Source organism: Balaenoptera ricei, chromosome 9, assembly GCF_028023285.1.
Source record: "Balaenoptera ricei isolate mBalRic1 chromosome 9, mBalRic1.hap2, whole genome shotgun sequence".
Classification (NCBI taxonomy): domain Eukaryota; kingdom Metazoa; phylum Chordata; class Mammalia; order Artiodactyla; family Balaenopteridae; genus Balaenoptera; species Balaenoptera ricei.
This window is the reverse complement of record NC_082647.1, coordinates 74823845-74843476: the sequence shown is the minus strand read 5'-3', so window position 1 is coordinate 74843476 and position 19632 is coordinate 74823845.

Sequence of the window (19632 nt, the reverse complement as noted above, 5' to 3'; positions counted from 1 at the left end):
TCCATTTGTTTAACTAATATTTTTTGAATGCCTATTTTATAACAAGATTTGAATGGGGCACTGGAGATACAAGGGAAACAATTTCAATCCAATCTTTGCTGTTAGGGAACAGAGGTGGATAGACGCAAATAAGCAGCACTTATAGCACATTGAGTAGACACTGGGCTAAGGCAAGAGAAGGTGATATGAGAGCTCTTTTCCCTGATAATCAGGCATAAAAATCTCTTAGTGATCTTAGCCCAGCCCTCTATGTATGTCCCCCACTACATCTGACCAACAAGTTACTTCCAGGAAGTGCCTATTTTCCATCCTCACAATTACTGTGGCAAATTAAATAGCCCACAATTCTTTGACAGTTCTCCCATTGAGAGATGCGGTCTAATTCCCCTCTTCTTGAATCTGGGCAGACTTCAAAGAAATGTCATTCTGGGGCTTTCAAAGCCAGGTCATAAGAAGCCTTGCAGCTCTCTCAGAGTCCAGCTGCCACTCCGTGAGAAGCCCAAGGCATGTGAAGGTGCTCCAGTCAAGCTCAGCTCCCCGATGACAGCCGGCATTTCAGTCGGGAGAGTGACCCATCCTGAATGTCCAGCTCAGCCAAGCCTTTAGATGACTGCAGCCCTGGCCACATCTGCCTATAAGTCCCTGAGTAATCTCAAGAAAGAACCCCCAGTGGAGCCCGGTCTGCCTACAAACCAGAAGAAATAACAGAGTGTTATTTTTAAGCCACTAAATTTTGGGATGATTTGTTAACCAGGAATAGACAACTGTAATAGTCGCCATCATAATCCAGGGGCTTAGCATCTCAGTGCTGCATATCTGATATCCATTCTAGTCCCCACTTTTGTCCCTTTTGCCTTCAGTTGTGAGATTATTCTTCTAAAACTGCTACTCTTAACATGATATTCCATTATTCACAAATTCCTAAGCTTGGCATTCAGGAGCTCCACAGTCGGCTATGTTTCCATGTTTCATCACCCCCGGTCTCCCACTTCCTGACCCTCACCCACTCCTCTTCCCAAATTATGAGCCCCAGTCCAATTTCCAGTCCTAACTCGACTTGTACTTCCCTGTTCTGTGCTTTTTCTTATATCATTCCCACCAAACAGAGTGGTCTTTTTTTCTATCTACCTATCCCCCTTCGCATTCCAATCCTAATACTTCTTCTTGGGCCAATCACCCTAGGCCAAAGTGCTTTCCTTCTCTCTTGAACACTTAAGATACATATGGATTTGGTGACACCCGCCTTAGAAGAGCACTCTAATGTATGTGAAATACAAATTATACACTGTCAAAATTTCTATACAAATGTTATTTACTGTTATTCATGTTGCTGCTGTTGTTGTTTTCTTAGCTAATCTTCCCACCTCACATTCTTCTCATGTATCCTCTTACAGAATCCCTTGCAACAAAAGTTCAAACTCCTAAACAGCAGGATCCAGGCCATAAATACCTATATGGTTCCTCCCCATTTCACCACACTGCAGTGCCACGCCCAGAACACTCTTTAATGAGATTTTGTCCAATGAGGAAATGAATGAGCACTGTAGCCTAGCTTTGGTGTTTCACCTTAAGTCAGTGATTGATTAAATATGTAAGAAAATACTTCCCTTAGGCCATAAGCCATAACCACAAGTCTGGTGTGGCCAGCAGCAGAGCCAAAATTAAAGCTCTTGCCTTTACAGTACATTAATTAACAAGTGGAAGAAAAGACCCAGCCTGCCCCAAGCCTAGTAAGAGATCAGTGGCTTTGTACACCTAAAGAAAGTCTCCCAAAGTAAGGCAGCCTATCAGTAAAACTGCAGTAGGAAAATTAAGATGGCAACAGATGTCTTCAGGCTAATACTAATATCTTGACAATGAGGATCTAAGGGGGATAGAGAATCAAGTCATGAGAGAGTAAAACACCAGGAGCTGAGAAGGATGTGGTTGGAGAATCCTTACAAATAAACTCAGTATTTTATTTAGGGATTATAGTTAAATAGTCAAATCCAGTTTCATGATTATTTTCATGGTTGCCTCAAATATCACTGAATGTTATAGAAAAATTTGCTTAACTAATCCTCTATTATTGGATAATTAGGCTATTTGTAAATTTTTATAGTAATATTTTATTTTTATATATCTATCTTTGAAGACTTCTCTCAGTTAAACTCCAAGATGTGAAATTACTGAGTCAACAGATACGTATAGTTTAAAGACTTTGAAAAGGTATAGCAGAATCAGTGCTGGCATGATTGATGATGGAGTTTAGCTTGGGAAGAGAGAGGAGCAAAACCCAGAGTCTAGGTCAACCTCTGCCTTGGTTCAGACCCGCATCGTCTCCTGCCTAGATGAGTGCAATGGCACCTAAGTGGTGTCCCTGCCACCAATCTTGATGCCAGCGTGTTTTTTCTAACTGTGATATGATCTAACAAATCAGGTCATATGTCTTCATGGTAGAGCACACAAGCACCTGCATGATCTGACTCCTGATTACCTGCCCAGGCCCAGATTCCTTCTTTCTCTAAGCATCTCACATCTGCACTTTATGCTAAGGCTGAATCTAGCTACTTAAAGTTTCCTCAAGCATTCCAAACCTGTCTAGGTCTCCATGTCCTCACTTATACTCCTCCTTTACTCTTACAACCTTTCTATGCACCCACAGATGGCCAACGCTACTTGTCTTTTAAGACTCCAGCATCACATCCAGGAAACTGTCCATTCATCTAAGTTCTGCAGTACCCAGTACAAACCTCCACATGGCCCTTCCCATGTCATCTTATCCTTGGTGGTTTAGTAAGTCTAGACTGTCTTCCCCATTAGGTCAACAGCACCTTGAATGAAGACTCTATTTTGTCTCTCCACCCCTAGTGCTTAGCACAGTGCTTACCACATTGTAGGTACGGATAAGTAGCAACCCCACAAACAAACAAAATCAGGGAGAGTAATATGGGCACAGGAGGAGGTCACATGGAGGCCATGACTAAAGACATAAGGGTGGAGGATTTATAAGTGTAGGAAAGAGGTTGGAAAGTAGTATTTGAGGATTTGATATTTTGAATTTCGGACATAGAGCAGCTCAGAAGGAGAGCAAGGGAAAAGGCAGTATACCTTTTGAATTTGGGGCATTTGAAGGGTCATTAGTGTGGATGTCAGAATTGTCAGAGGTAAAGACATGGAAAGGGATGGCCATGAGGAATTTAGGCTAAAGCTGGAAGTAGTGACAGGGACAGGATGGCAGATGTAACAAGGCTGGAGGTCCACTTTTGAAATGCCAATTGGGCACTACTGTGAATCAGCCAGTAGCCCAGGCATAAACAGAGCGTTTAGGCCACGCTGTTGTGTGTGAGACTCAATTCAAAAAGCATCTGTACCCAGTAACCAAAAGAAGAGAGGTGGGGGTCTTGGAACTCCAGCCTCATAGAGGCAAATGCTTTTATTTTACTTTCTTTCTCTCAAATTATAAACATCTGAGGGTAACTGGCATACAGAAAAACCTTACAAACACATGTTTACGTGTAGTGAACAATGATGCCTCACATCTGCAAAGCACTTTAAAGTTTGCAAAACTCTTACCCAAAATCATCTCTTTGACCCTCAGAAGTCTTCTACGAAGTACAGGACAAAACTTACTATCAACATTTTAGAAAAATGATGACCACTGTGAAATGGGGACAATGCTTATATTTCTGAATAGCTGTGAAAGTTAAGTAAAATCATGATGCAATAGAGCATGATCTATAGCATGGAAAAAAACGATGTGATACACAGTCATTCCAGAGGAGTACACACAAAGCTCAAAGAGGTTTAATGACTGACGCAAGATCACCCACATAATAAGTGGCAGGCCCAAGCCTAGGACCACTGTGGTCCTAGAAGAACCCAGAGCTGGTTTTTCCTTAATCTAAGCAAGTACAGAGAACAAATAAGATCACTGTTCCCTGAAGATAGGGAGCTCATATCTCTATCCCCCCAGCCCCTAACCCAGAACTTGGCACATAACAAAGGCTTTTTAAGGGTTGCTGAAAGGACTGTAATTGGAAATTGAAACACTTGATATCCAAGAATTTCTGCTTTTCTCCACAACCCACTCCATCCTACCCCTTAAACCTATTACCTTTGCTTACCTCACCCATGGAGACTTCATTCTAAATTCAGATGTTGTTCTGGTGCCCAACAGAACTCAGAATACATTTTGTCACAGAATGATGGAGATTAGGTGTTTAAATTAAAGTTTTCTTAATCATCAGCACCACACAATCCTAGATATCAAAAACATCATGCATTAAATATTCTCTTTGGGCTAGCCTGAGAATGAAACAGTTAAAAAATATTTGTTAAGGACTTATTATGTCCTAGACATTGTATTCTTTTTGTATGAAAAAAATCTGAATTTTGATAAAAACTGAAAAATATATTCTGAGAACTAAGTTGGGTATTTCCTACATTAAAAAGAAAGGAGTAGGTGCTTCCCTGGTGGTGCAGTGGTTGAGAATCCGCCTGCCAATGCAGGGGACACGAATTCGAGCCCTGGTCTGAGAAGAGCCCACATGCCGCGGAGCAACTGGGCCCGTGAGCCACAACTACTGAGCCTGCGCATCTGGAGCCTGTGCTCCGCAACAAGAGAGGCCGCGATGGTGAGAGGCCCGCGCACCGCGATGAAGAGTGGCCCCCGCTTGCCGCAACTAGAGGAAGCCCTCGCACAGAAACGAAGACCCAGCACAGCCAAAAATTAATTAATTAATTAATTAAAAAAAAAAAGAAAGGAGTAAAAGACAGAACATTAAAGGAAGCCAGTTGGCAATTTATTTCCCTTCTCTCCCTTGTGCTCAGAGATTTCCCCATAATCTCACAGCCTCAGGAATCTCTATGACACCCTATTTCAATGGTTTCAAACTGTGGTCCCTGGACCAGTATCATCAGCATCAACTTGTTAGAAATGCAAAATCTCACTCCCCACAGCTGAATGAGAACGTTTGCAGGTAGGTCCAGCAATCTGTTTTAACTCACCCTCCAGGCTTAAGTTTGATAAAGACTGCCCTGTCTAGAAGTACCAGCATGCCCTTTAATACTGGCCCATCACTGGCCTGAAACAATATGTGTGCTTGTCTAGGTCTCTGAGCAAAAGCGATGGCTGAGGAATAGCAACAATTAAGCTTACTGTGCTACAAAATTAAAGTACTACATTAATAGCAAGGATTATACCTTATGAATGAAACACTGTGCATAAACTGTAGGAACTCTTGGGCTTCCCTGGTGGCACAGTGGTTGAGAATCTGCCTGCTAATGCAGGGGACACGGGTTCGAGCCCTGGTCTGGGAAGATCCCACATGCCACGGAGCGGTTGGGCCCGTGAGCCACAACTACTGAGCCTGCGCGTCTGGAGCCTGTGCCCCGCAACAGGAGGGGCCGCGATTGTGAAAGGCCCGCGCACCGCGATGAAGAGCGGTCCCCGCACCGCGATGAAGAGTGGCCCCCACTTGCCGCAACTAGAGAAAGCCCTCGCACGAACCGAAGACCCAGCACAGCCAAAAATATATAAATAAATAAAAACAAAAGTAGCTATAAAAAAAAAATAATAAATAAAAAAAAACTGTAGGAACTCTCAGTCATATGTCAGTGTAACAGTAATAAAAGCTACAGTATTAATCCATTCTTAACTTACAGATTTTTCAACTTCTTTTATTATGCAAAACTCATATTTTATTTTTCTTCCTTTATGCATTTTTTAGGATCCCTTCCTCCATGCTTTTATGATTTTGTACAAATTCACATTATTAAAATATACCTAGGTCTTTCATGAACATCAAGGGGAATGAAATCTATGTGTACATTTTCCTACACCTTGGTGAGGTAAGAATGAGAAATTGTGAAAACTTTCTCAAATCTTTAGTTAAATTCTATTATGGACTAATTTTCTCCTGGGGATCGCCAAGAAAAACGTACATGTTATTCATTCATTAAAATTCCTTCCAATGATCTAAATGGTGAATTCCCTACCTAGCTACAAGGGAAAATGAAATCTCCAAATTTGATCAAAGTTAATCAAAACAGAGGTGTGTGACTCATTCAAAAGACAAAGCATGTCTATTAAAAATGTTCCAAAAGAAGATAAATGGATGAAGCTGCTGGAGGCCACTCTAACTTGTGTTATGATCACTTAAAAGGGATTTTAAATGACTATTTACATTAGTATTCAATCAAAGGTACCTTCCATGACAGCCCCTGAATTATACGGAATATTTATCTGGTGCCTGAAATGCAGAGCACCTACTTTCTTTCCAGGCAGCTGACTGCTGTATTGCATTTGACCTTTCATTTAAAAGCAAGTCTATAATCATATTTTGTCACTTTTTAACAAACTATTTGTGAAAAGAAATAGAATACAAGCCATAGATTAATAAATAAGAAATAATTGAAGGTAAGGACAACTGGATTATATTTGGTTTGGGCCTCTTGATTGGGTCACAATTTTTTGTTTTAATTTTCAATGAAGCAAAATTATGCCTAGTAACTTTGTAACTCTTAATTCCTATTTCAAATGTGTGGCTTTAAAAAGTTTTTAAACCAATAAGACTACATACTAAATATGGCTAATGTTTTAAAATTTAGTTTTTAAAAACTTTTCATTTATATAGCTACTTTCTTACACCTAAAGATCTGGTTTAACCTAAAGTAATTACTCATAAATGACAATCACGAAACTATCAGCATATATAGGAAAGTGTCACTTTCTTTAAATCCCCCAAAATAGTCTCAGGAAGAATAAGCTTCTTGATTAGTTTTGGCTAAAGTATCACAGAAGGAAGGAATTACTTCAACTTTTACCTCTGGTCTTTGAATACAGTAATGCTAAGTGACTATTATGTACAGCAAGTCAAATTATTTTTAATTAATTAATTAATTTATTTATTTTTGGCTGTGTTGGGTCTTCATTTCTGTGCGTGGGCTTCCTCTAGTTGCAGCGAGCGGGGGCCACTCTTCATCGCGGTGCGCAGGCCTCTCACCATCGCGGCCTCTCGTTGCGGAGCACAGGCTCCAGACGCGCAGGCTCAGTAGTTGTGGCTCACGGGCCCAGTTGTTCTGCGGCATGTGGGATCTTCCCAGACCAGGGCTCGAATTCGTGTCCCCTGCATTGGCAGGCAGATTCTCAACCACTGCGCCACCAGGGAAGCCCCAAACTATTTTTAAAGTTTTTCTGTACCCATGGGATTACACAGTTTATGATTTTCTTCCTGTCAACCACCCTTAATGCTTACTTTCAACTCATCATAGAACATTCTGTGCTAGGTAGATGTCTTTGTTTATAAGCCATGTCTGATTTGGTCTGAATATGGTGAACTTCCTGTTATAAATCAGAAGAGAGTTTTGAAAAGAAAAAAAAGCCCCAAACAGGTATATTCTATGATGTACTTGTAGGATGAGCAGTTTTAATTAAATCTAGTTTCTCCTCCCCATCTCCTGCTAATATTTACTTCGTATTTTCAGGGCCAGACATAGCCAGCAAAGCTCAACCAGACTGTAGAAATTACAAGATTCCAGTTGCTAGAGTCATTATATAGCATTAATATTCATGTTATTGTTTTATTTACATGGTTTAGTTTTTCACTTGAACCTTTTTGAGAAAACTCTCCTTAAGTCTTACAAGTCACTACCTTTTCCATTTTACAATCAATTAGGCCAAAAACCTGAGAGTATGGCCATCCAACACTGAAAACAGAAGGAGGGATGGGAGTAGAAGGCCCAAATTAAATTATGGTTTTCTGGGACAACTGGAACTCAAACCTAGTTTGTCGAGCCGCCCATTAGTCAGTCAACACCAATCACCTGTATAGAAAGGGATTTCATCCATGAACGTGCGCATACACAATCCCACCCTATGGAAAGCAGGTTAAAGTAACTGGACGTTATGGCACTGCCTTCAGAGCACCTGTTTGGTAGAGTCCAAGAACAACAGCTATGAAAACATGAACCCCTATTTTGAATATCTTCATGCAGGAAGACCTAAAGCCACGTGAATTTAATCCCCTTTCCTAAATGTTAACAGCAGTGTAGAAATGGACTCTCTCATCCCTGTAATCAGTTGCACAGTGCACGAGGGCAGCAGTCTCTTGTGCCTCATCTGCGAGCTAATCTTTCATTTCATAGCAGATCTTTCCATATCAAACAACACAAATGACTTAATTTGCATGACAGGATTTGTAACGGGGCAAATCTAGTGTCAAAGTCGATTAAAGATTACACCAGAGAACTATCATAATCAGTCCTCTAATGAGCCTAAATAGTACATGTAAAGTCTCCCCTCTTTGCCATTCCAGTCATGTCTAAAAGGGAATGTGTTTCTTTTCATCGATGAACCAGTCTTTGGTTTGCACATTATGCCCTACATTGAGCTAAAGTCATGTCAGTCTGGTTTCAGAGGGAGAGAAAGGGAAATAATAAAGCAAACATCACTTCACAAATGACATTGCTTGGTATAAGCCAACGTTTGAAGCCCTTAATTCTTCTAATCTGCAAAATAGTCAATGCTAATGGGTTTTTGCCTTTGTGAAAGCTGATGCATAGAAAGAAAAACTTTAATGAGCTGCCTGGGCCGTATGCTTACAGATACCTGTCAAATGTCTGTCATCTTAGCTATCGCTGAGGCATTATAAAGAAAGTAAGAAGGAAGGAACGACAGTATTTGTACAAGCATTTTCATGCTAAAATGGCACAATTTTCTTCCTGTCATAATTTCATTGTATCTGAAAGTCAGAAAAGCTTAACCCTTTCCCTAGCATGTCCTGGGTAGTTGTATCGTATAATCTTGGAGCAAGTGGTTTAAAAACAGTGCCGTGATTTTGTGAACAGCATCTTCTGTTAAATTTGTTTTTGAAAATGGAATTATCTACATTTTTAAAAAAGTGACAACAAACTATTTGAATCAATTGCTTCACTCCAGGGAGATCAGGAGCTTATTAAATGCAAAACCTTCATAATGTGCGAGCCTGTCATTTGAATCAATTCTTTCTGTGTTCTTAATTTAATATTTCTTTGTATCTTTGTGTGCTTAATACACATAACCAGGGCAATAAGGTTAACAAACTCCCCTAGTCTCACCTTCTCTTTTATTAAAAAAAAAAACAGGGAATGTAAATACATCTCATTATGCCAGCTCCTGCAAGCTCTGCTACAAGAAGTTCACGTTAGCCGTGTTTTCTGGGATTTATAATAACATAGTCATAAAAATGTAATGTGAGTTGAAATTTGGCAGGAGAGAAAAGTCTCAGTCCAGGTGTGACTTGTTTTCCCTCTTTCAAATTAAAAAGAAATGTAAGTGTATAGACACACACATGCGCGCGCACACACACACACACACACACACACACACGAGAACTTTTAAGTTTGGGGTCAAAGGGCTTAGAATTTTAAAGAAAGAGAATGGAATTTAACTCTCATGATTCATTGGTGGTTAGAGTGATCAGAGAAATGTAGCATCCTCTGACTGTTTTTGTTTGCCACACCCCTCAGCCCCAAATTTAAAAAGGATGGAAAGGAAAGAAAATGAAGTGCTTTCAAGAGAGGGAGGAGCTCTTTCTAGTAGAGTATGGATGTGTTGAGGATACATTTTTGGTCTTCCTGCTGACTTACTGTGTACATTAGAAAAGCTTCTGTATTTTTACTTCTGTATACTTAGCTAATCCTACGTTAGGATAATCCTCAACACTTGTAATGAAACGACAGGGATAAAGTGAATATTTGTGAATCAAATAATGTCTGGCGTTTTACACCTATGAATTTTGTAAATAGCACTGACCTGTGACCTTGTATCTTTGTAGACACATATTTTGGCATATTAAAATAGTTATGGTACTCCAGATTGTCGACTGAACTCCAACTACCCTAAATAGTGTACAAATCCTCTTCCGGCTTCCAGGCATCAGTGAGGATGCTTCTAATAAGATGGTCACTGGCGTTGGTTGTTTGTGACTAGGGGTGCCTAGGAGGCTCGTGCACTCTGAACGCCAAGCCCTTCCAAGAAGACACGTCAAGGTTCAGCAAAGCAGAACCTCTTCAGTTTGCCTCAAAGTGCTGCAACACCAGGGCTTTGACTCACTTGCCTTCCCTCCCGTTACAAGCTAAAGAGACCAACTTGAATGAGCTCATTCGGCTGTATTGTTTCCCCCCAAAACGACTGTGACTTGAGGAAGTATTACATGTTGACGCCGAAGGTAAAACCTAAGGGCCCTAATCGGTTCTCCAGCCTCCTGCTTCCTTTTTCCAGAGTATAATAAGTCAAAACAAACTCAAGTAGAGGGCAAATTTTTATCAAGGGGCACTAAAATTTCAAATTAGATAAACCAAGCCAAAGGCATTAGAATATGGATGCCTCTAGCATTCAGTGCCTAGATGTGGCCAAAAACTGGGTCTCCAATTAGACAGATTAGACGGCTCTTAAGGCCAGGTTTATTGAAAAGAAATTAGGCCAACTTTAATTTGGAAGTGAACTGTTTTAACATCCTTTGGTAGAGATGTTCAGCTCTTTGAAAAGAAACAAATTCACTTCACCAATATAAAAAGCGTCCTCCTTGGGCCTTATTCTGATTTGCAAACAAGTAGTCCTCTTCAGCGAAAAGTGAACGGCTGACCCAATGTCTGTGGCTGTAGGGTCCTTATCTAACAAACATTTATTGTAGACCCTCAGTTTGCCAGGCCCTGAGCCATAGGATCACGCTTTGTGACAGAACCCACCTCTACAGCACTAACAGGTAAGTGTCCCTCAAAGTTGCAAGCTCTCTTTTTTAAGCAATCCAGCCTCTCTATAAGAGACATGTTTTGCCTATTAAGCCTCATTTATTGAGTTAAATATAAAAATGTATTAAAGAGATCAGACATCTAGAATCGTTTCTACATTGCTGCTGTTGTTATTGCTTTGTCTTGTTCTTAATTCAAAAGATAAATTAGAAGCCTGGATCTGCTTCCATGCCACTCCCCATCCCATGGTACATGTTCAAGACCACATACTTTATCTGGAAATGTACATGCATTAATCACTCTCTCCTTAAATTTCAACCTGCTATTTATCAAGAGGCCCCCAGCTTCCCTCGGTGACCATTGTGTCTGAGCGCTGGATCCTTTACACCATGTGGAAAAGAGAACTCCCAGACAGTAACACGCAAACTTTAATAACATACATTAGTCATACATGTACGGTTTTGACTCAGATTTCAACTGCTCTCCAGTATGAATAATTCAACGTCCCTGCCCAATTGTTCCTGTAAGGATACGATATGAATTAAAAGCCTATAAGCCGTGTTACTAAACAATGCTCTGCATTTTCCCGCAGCACTTGTGTGCAGATAGAGACACGGCCATTTGTATTTCAGAGTTCATTTTTCCTGCAGTCCTAAACTCTCCTTCCCCTTGAACACTGCTTCTGTGACCCAGTTGCTATACCTCTGATCCGCTGCACCCCAGTGGCTGTCACAAGTCTCCCTCCTTCCCAGGAGTTGAACACACAATAGAGAAAAGGCCCTGGCTGGGAGGTTCAGCCGCCATTAACCCCTACCAGCTGTGCCTGTGGGGAGCCTTCTGGCCTGAATGTCCTTTCTCTGCGGCCGCCTTCATGCCACTAATCTAACCATTGTTAAGGAGGAATGCTGACAGGAGAAAAGAAATTTTTCTTGTGTCCATGCAAGTGTGTGTATCCATGTGTAAGTGAAGGAAGAGTGAAGGCTAATTTCTATAGTTGGCATGAATGGAGGGATTGGGAAAAAAACCTAGTTAAAATGTGTTTACTTGCTTAAAAGGCTCAGTCAATTTAAATAATTTCAGTAGTGTGCTCTATTTTTTTTAGGGAGGGGGGAAGAAACTAGTTACTATTATAATTTTCGTTAAATCCTCTGAGATGTTTGGGCATGTTTAAGACTTTTCAAATTCACTGCTGGCAGAGAAAAATTGAATTGAATTTCTTAAAAATACAGGCAAAAAGTTACAGACACACAGAATTACTCACTTCTAAGGGACCTTAAAACATTCAAGAAAGAGAACTGGTTATACGGGTCACATTTCCTTCAGAAAAACCATTCCCATTTAATGCTTAGGAAAGTCTTAAAAAATCTTTTAGGATTGAAATGGGAAAGGATTTAAGTTTATCAACCACTTTCAGAACGAGCAATAAATCTAAAAAGAGGCACTGTATGTTTAAAGAAACAAATTTTGCTTTCAAGGAACTTTCAAGTTCAATAAGGGGACACGATTTTCTCTTTAGTTTTAAAGAAGACATATGCAGACAGAACAGGAGAGACTACCTGAAGTAGTAGCTCTGTGAACTTAGAAAGCCAGGCAGGTGACAATGATGACCACAATTCTAATTACACTGCCAAGCAAATATCCTACCTATTTGAAAAGTTTACATAATTTCTACCTTTGAGGCTTTCATTTGCTTTTTCAAAAGCACTGGCATTGAAGAGAAACTATTCTTAAATTTAATGCTCCATGCTATCACTTGGTAAAGTTCTGTAAAACACAACAGTTGGCCTATTTCAAATCAAATTAAGAATAATTCATGTAGAAATGTATTTTCTGGGCAATTAGACTGTATCGTAGTAGGGCAAATGTCTAATATAATAACACTCTACTTTGCATCTGTTCCTATGTCTAGACCGCCGCAATTACTGGTCCTTACAATACCAGCAGCAAGATAACACTCCACTCACAGGTTTTAGCCATTAAAATTCAGCATTATCTTTCTTTGCCCCTTTATTACCTCAATCATTTGATTGTGATAAAACAGAATTTAATTTAATGAAGTTATACTTTTCTAAATTTGCATGCATATATTTACATAAATGGTGACTGCAGTATCAGGTACATTGTTTTCCAAAACATTAGAGGTAAATACCCTGGCATGCATCTCATTAAGGTACAGTGTGCTTGTTAAACCAAAACAACAACAGCAACAACAGAACAGAAAAGCCCAGCTCTTAGAACACTGTACCTATCTCATAGCCACGTTTTAGACTCTTCCATTTGCCACGAAGGAAGTTATCCTAAAGAGGAAATGAATGCGATAGCACGTGAACTGATGGAATAGATGAGAATAACAACGTAGTTTTGATTCCATTCACTGGCGTAATCATTCAATCAACCATTCAACAAATATTTATTGGGTTTCTCCAATATGCAAGACACAGTGCCAGGTTGTTTGGGAGGCACAAAAATGAATCCTACACACAGTCTTCACACGAGAAGTTTCCTATCTAATATGAGAATTGCTGTGTTATATAAATAACTATCATTAAATAGAAATGTAATAATGCTATCTGTGGGTGCTCAGTTAAGCCATGGTAACAAAAGTCAAATCCTACCATCCCCCCAACTCTCATGGCTATTACAGTGATAATTTTCCAGCTCTACCCCATCCCTAATTTACATCAGAAGTTCTCATAGGCAAAAGAACATAAATCCAGTTAAATGTAACTGAGAGAAGTTATCCTTAAGATTTCTCCAAATTATCTCAGCTATTTGGATATGAACTATGTTCCCAGACTCTCTTATTTTTTGAAGTGTTTAGAGAAAGCTTATTGGTGCTTAGAACACCTTATAGCAGAAACATCATTGAAGGATCTCAGTATGTGTACTGCTTAGCAAATGCCAAAGGACTTGCATGTTGGGATGCTAATCTCTAGGTATTAAACCCCCTTTCTCCCTTGTCTAAGAGCTACAACAAGAACAAACAAGTGATTTCAACATCTAGGGGATTTGCGCCAATCCAGTTCACCCCACTATATAAAAATACACTCATTTAATCCTAAATATAGTAAGACTAATAAGGCATTGTTTCAGAAACTCTCTTTGCCTCCATAGATAAATAGCCAGAGGAGAAATCCATATTCTTCAGAAATTTGGTTAATATAACAAAAAGAAAGGAAGTAAAGTTGTTTTAACTTTTGCTGATATAAAAGGGCACATTGGTCCTATACTTTCTAGGTAATAAAAAAGTCCTGAGTTTTGTTTTGGATGGTTAACAGAAATGAAAAATAGAATAAAAGAGCAACATTTCAAAATCAATATGATGGTTCCAGCCAGGAGGAAAGTGACTAACACCCATGGTATCTCTGTGCCCCCTGAATAAAGGCAAATTTGATCTAATTATGACACCAACTACAACAAAAAGTCCTAATGTTTTCCCCATAGTCTGGAAAATAATTTAGACTCATGACCTAAACATGCTTTCAGCCATATCTCCTTCTACCCATCCCTACACCTTAACCTCCACTCAATGGTCCTACCCCCCTTTGTAACAGTCAGCTGTGGGCTTCCCGCCTCTGTTCCTCTTCCTCACCCAGTTCCTCTATCCACCCTTCCTTTCCCCAACTCTGCCAATGGAAATCCCACTCATCTCTCAAGGACCACATCAATTAAACTTTCCTCTGATTCCTCCCAACCACGTTTACTCATTCTGTAAATTTTCATGGTCTTTTATTGAGGGCAGTTTGCCAGACTCTAACAAAACCTTTCAAAATGCCATAACTAACAGCAATTTCATTTCAAAACTCTATCCACAAAAATACACTTGTGCATAAAGGAATGTCCATGGATGTTCACTGAAGCACTGTTAGTACTTGCAAAAAATAGAAACGATGGAAATGCTCATCGAGAGAGATATCCGAACAAATTATGTTGCAGCTATATATTAGAATATTTACAGCCAATAGAAAGAACTAAGTAGATTGTTGTATAGTGTCAGGAAAAGAATGTCAACATATAAATATGGCACAAGTAAAAAGGAAACTGCAGAATATTGAGTATAAACTCATTTTTATGGAAGGAAGGAAGGAAAGAAGGGAGAGAAAGGCTATTTAAGTGTATATGAGCACGTTTGTAAACGTTTAGAAAAATTTTAAAAGAGACATTAAAATGAATAATGGTGTTTATCGTGAAAAATGATAATGGGATAGGATAAAGGGTATTTAATTTTTTAATATTTTGGATTTTGAGTGTTGCCAACAAATTTGCATTGCTTTTTTAATTATTAAAAAAAGTGAAATTTCCCTCCACTGAACTCTACCATTTTTCACACTTATTGTAGCTCAGGTATGAATATTTCTGCATCTTCTATAAGACTGTAAAGCTTTCAGGAAAAGGAACCATGATATGTTCATTTTTGCAAGGCCCGCTGTATCTTTCACAGTTGTTCTTTGTGAAGGATGTGGAGTTATTGATTGGATTGAAATGAGGCCCGTGAGTATCCTTTCGACTGTGTTTGGAAATTCCTCCAGGGTGTCATCTACATCAAGGGCAAGGCCTAAATAAACCCAAGAGTAAAAAACAGCTTCTTCCAGGAGCAACAGGAACAGCGGAAAAGAGGGATGACAAGCACCGATCCAATTTCCCTCTCTGTCTCAGCAGATGTACATTTCCATTCCACCTTTCTCAAACCTGGATATATGTACAAGATATGAATGTGTGAGAGGACAAGAAAATGAAAAGGAAATAGAAAATTTGTTTTTAAAAAGACTACCCAGGAGGCTTTTATCAAAAAGGCAAGAGAGAACAAGTGTTGGTGGGGGGTTTGGAGAAAACAGAACACATGTACACCGTCGGTGGGAATGCAAACTGGTACAGGCCACTTATAGAAAACAGTAAGGGAGGTTCCTCAAAAAATTAAAAATAAAACTACCATATGATCCAGCAATCACACTTTGGGTATATAGTCAAAGGAAATGAAATCAGTATCTCAAAGATATCTGCGTTCCCATGTTCATTGCAGCATTATTCACAACAGCCAAGATATGGACACACCTGAGTGTCTGTCAATGGATGAAGAGATTAAAAAAATATATGTTTTATATATATATATATATATACACACACACACAATGAAATATTATTTAGCCATAAAATGAAGGAAATTCTGCCATTTGCAACTACATAGATGAAGTTGGAGGACATTATGCTACATAAAATAAACCAGACACAGAAAGACAATCTCACTTATATGTGAAATCTGAAAAAGTAGAACTCGTAGAAGCAGAGAGTAGAACGGTGGTTGCCAAGGACTGAGGGGTGGAGGAATTAGGGAGACGTGGGTCTAAGGGTACAAACTTTCTGTTTTAAGATGAATAAGTTCTGAGGCTCTAAGGTACAGCATGATGACTATAGTTAATAATACTGTATTGTATACTTGAAATTACTAAGAAAGTAGATCTTCAGTGTTCTCACAACACACATATATGCATACAAATGGTGATGGATAAGGTGATGGATGTATTAATTAGCTTGATTGTGGTAATCATTTAATGATTTATACATATATCAAATTATCGCACGGTACACCTTAAATACACACAATTTTTGTCAATTATACCTTAATAAAACTGGGGGAAAAAAGTCAACCCAACAGACAACAATCATAAAATTGAAAGAACAGGACACATCTAACTGGCTCCCAAATCAATAAAACTTTGCTATACTGCTGTTTTTTGCCTCTAATTCTCTCCACCCCACTCTTTTAACAGGAGAGAGTGAGTCATGAAATGGTTATGAGAACAGGTTTTGCGGTCCTAAGGGATCTGGTTTCAAATCCAGGTCTATCATTGACTGGCAACTTTGGGTGCGTTACTTAACTTCTCTGATCTCCAGCTTTCTTGTTGGCAAAATGGATGAAAATACAACTGTCTAAAACCATTGTTTTGAGAATTAAATGAAGTAGCATATGCAAAATACCTGGAAAATGCTGAAGACATGACTGTTCATAATTGTGGAGCCCTCTCTCTCCTGATGCTGGCCCTTCCTGCAGCCTTCTCCCGCCAGCAGGCCCATACTGTCCCCATGGCCCTCCTCTGGCACCCCGTCCCATTATCATCCCCAACAGGGGAGCAACCAGAATTCCAACTCGGCCCAAACCTCTGCAAGATTGCCCCTGCTCTTTGTTCCTCTGATGCTGGCAATCGTCTCCCCTGCTACTCATTCAGCCCCCAAACCTCCAACCAGCCCCCAGTTCCCCTCTCTCCATGTCTTTATTTCTTCTGAAGCTCAGAGAGCCTTAAAACCTGATTAAGTTAAGAGCCATGGGAACTTGGGTTCAGGCCTCAGAGCTGCTTCTTTGGCCCTGAAACAACTCAAACTCAGTGACCTGGACTCAGGTCAGGACTTGGGGCTCAAGACTGTTGTCAGTGATAATTCTGTACATTCTTGGTAACGAGACTATGACAGTTGCCCAAGAACCACCTTGAAAGCAGTGGCTCCATGGGAAAATTCATTCTGAGTCTTAAGCAACTGATCTAGAAGTGGTCTTTGAGAAGAGAAGCCACTTGTAAGGGTGGGGCCCCCTGCATAGGAGCTAATTCTGTTTAAGAGTGTTGCTAATTTAACAAATTTGACCTGCAGAACTTTATCAGAAACCTCAATATGCCATAAACCTTACATAAATTCATTCATTCATTCCTTCCAAATATTATTGAGCATATGTTGTATGCCAGACACATTTCAGGCACTGGGGTAGAGAAAGCTACCCTTGTGCAGCTTCTAGTCTACTGGGGGAGTGAGATGAGCAATGCCTGCTTGAACCAGGAGCCTGGAGAAGACACTGATCAGGGACTGGTAATGGTGAGAAGGAGCTACCTCCAGGGAGTGCTCAGGACAGGCATCTCCAAGGAAAGGTGCCATTGGAGGTAAGACCTGAATGATGAGAAACCATGGGAAGATCTGGGAAAACTATATTCTAGGCAGAAGGGCTAGGATCTTAAGGAAGAACAAGCCAGATATGTCCAAGCCATACGATAACCAAATTCTTTTAAGAATCAAAACTCATAATTCATTACTTTCTTACTAAAAATGTTATTCTACTTCTCCCCTTGTCACCGGATATTATTTCTGCGATTGAGAAAGCAAGAAAGAGACAAGATAAGGAGATGGTATCAATCAGCACACTTGTTTTTCTCCTTGAAAAATTATTTTAACTTTCTAAACAGGTGGTACAAAGGAATGTTGATTGGCTTATTGAGAAAATAACTAAAGCTAAGCAGTATGGGACTTTTCTGATGTTTTTATTCAGATGCAAAATGTCTAGTTAGGCCATTCACTATCTCTGACAATAATTTGAAAATATTTAAATGTGGGTTTGTTTGTGGTTTTGCCACTGAAGATAAAAAGATACTAACTTATACTTCTACTGAGGATTTACAAATGTCAGTAGATAAATTTTTAAAGGCATACTAAGGATACACATTTGAGCAATAATTCTAATTAACACAACCCCACTCTGCCCCAAAAGAAGGGTATCGGCTGAAAATGGCAAACCACATACTCCAGTGTGACACAAATGTGGAGGTGGCGTGGTATGGTGAAGCCTCTACTTTTGTTGGTGTGTACCGAATTCACAGCTCTCCAGGCTTTCACAATCTCAACTTATTCAGTAGTGGAAAGATGGAAGGACTTGTTCTGGCCGTGCCTCGGTAATTCTTTGTCAAACCTGAGGTACGCCCCTTACCTTCTCAGCCCTTCCCTAGCTTCATGCGAAAAACAAGACAATGCATTAATTTAGTGTTTCATTCAACTTGGAAGTTGACTGTGAGTAGTAGTTTTCAGGCCTCTTCTTTTTCAATATTGGAATCTTTTTTTCTGGTGAGATCTTACAGGGAACTCCAGCAGATAAAACTGAGCTCCTCTAGTTGCAGGTCCCCTTCCTTCCCTTAGGACATCCACGGCACACGGCGGTAGAGCCCAGCCGTACGTGCAAACTGCAGCTTGTGACCTTTCATAGGCCACTATCCCTGTCTTCTAATGAAATAAAACAGGTTAGAAAAGAGAGTACTCCACACATAAGAAGGATCCATGTCACTCAGTGGAGAAAAAAAATAGTTACATTCAACAAATATTCAATGTCTATTTAATGGACATCAAAATCAGGTGAACAAAACAGATAAAAGCTCTTGTCAAGGTGGAACTTATATTCTAGTATGATATTTATACATATATATCATATAAAATATATATTACAGATGGTCTCTGACTTCTGACGATTCAACTTAGGATTCTGCGAATTTACTATGGTGCAAAAGTGATACACATTTATTAGAAACTGAACTTTGAATTCTGACCTTTTCCCGAGCTAGCAATACGCAGTACTATACTCTCTCACGATGCCAGACAGCAGCAGTGAGCCTCAGCTCCCAGTAAGTCACAGGATCACAAGGGTAAGCAACCAGTACACGTACAACCATTCTCTTCCCACACAACCATTCTGTTTTTCACTTTCAGTACAGTATTCAGTAGGTTACATGACATATTTAACACTTTATTGTAAAATGGGCTTCGTGTTACATGATTTTGCACAACTGTAGGCTGCATCGAAGTGTTCTGAGCATGTTTAAGGTAGGCTGGGCTAAGCTATGATGCTTGGTAGGTTAGGTGTATTAAATACATTTTAGACATGATATTTTCAACTTAGGATGGGTTTATTAGGACATAACCCATCATAAGTCGAGGAAGATCTATATATGTATATATACACACACAAACACACACACACAAAGAGAGCAAGAGAGAGAGAGAAATAAGTTAGAAGGTCACTGGTATAGATAATCTCTTAAATATATTCTAAAGTTTATGATTTAAATCAGATCCATTTTAACACTACTGAAAATTTTTACAGCTCTGGAATATACT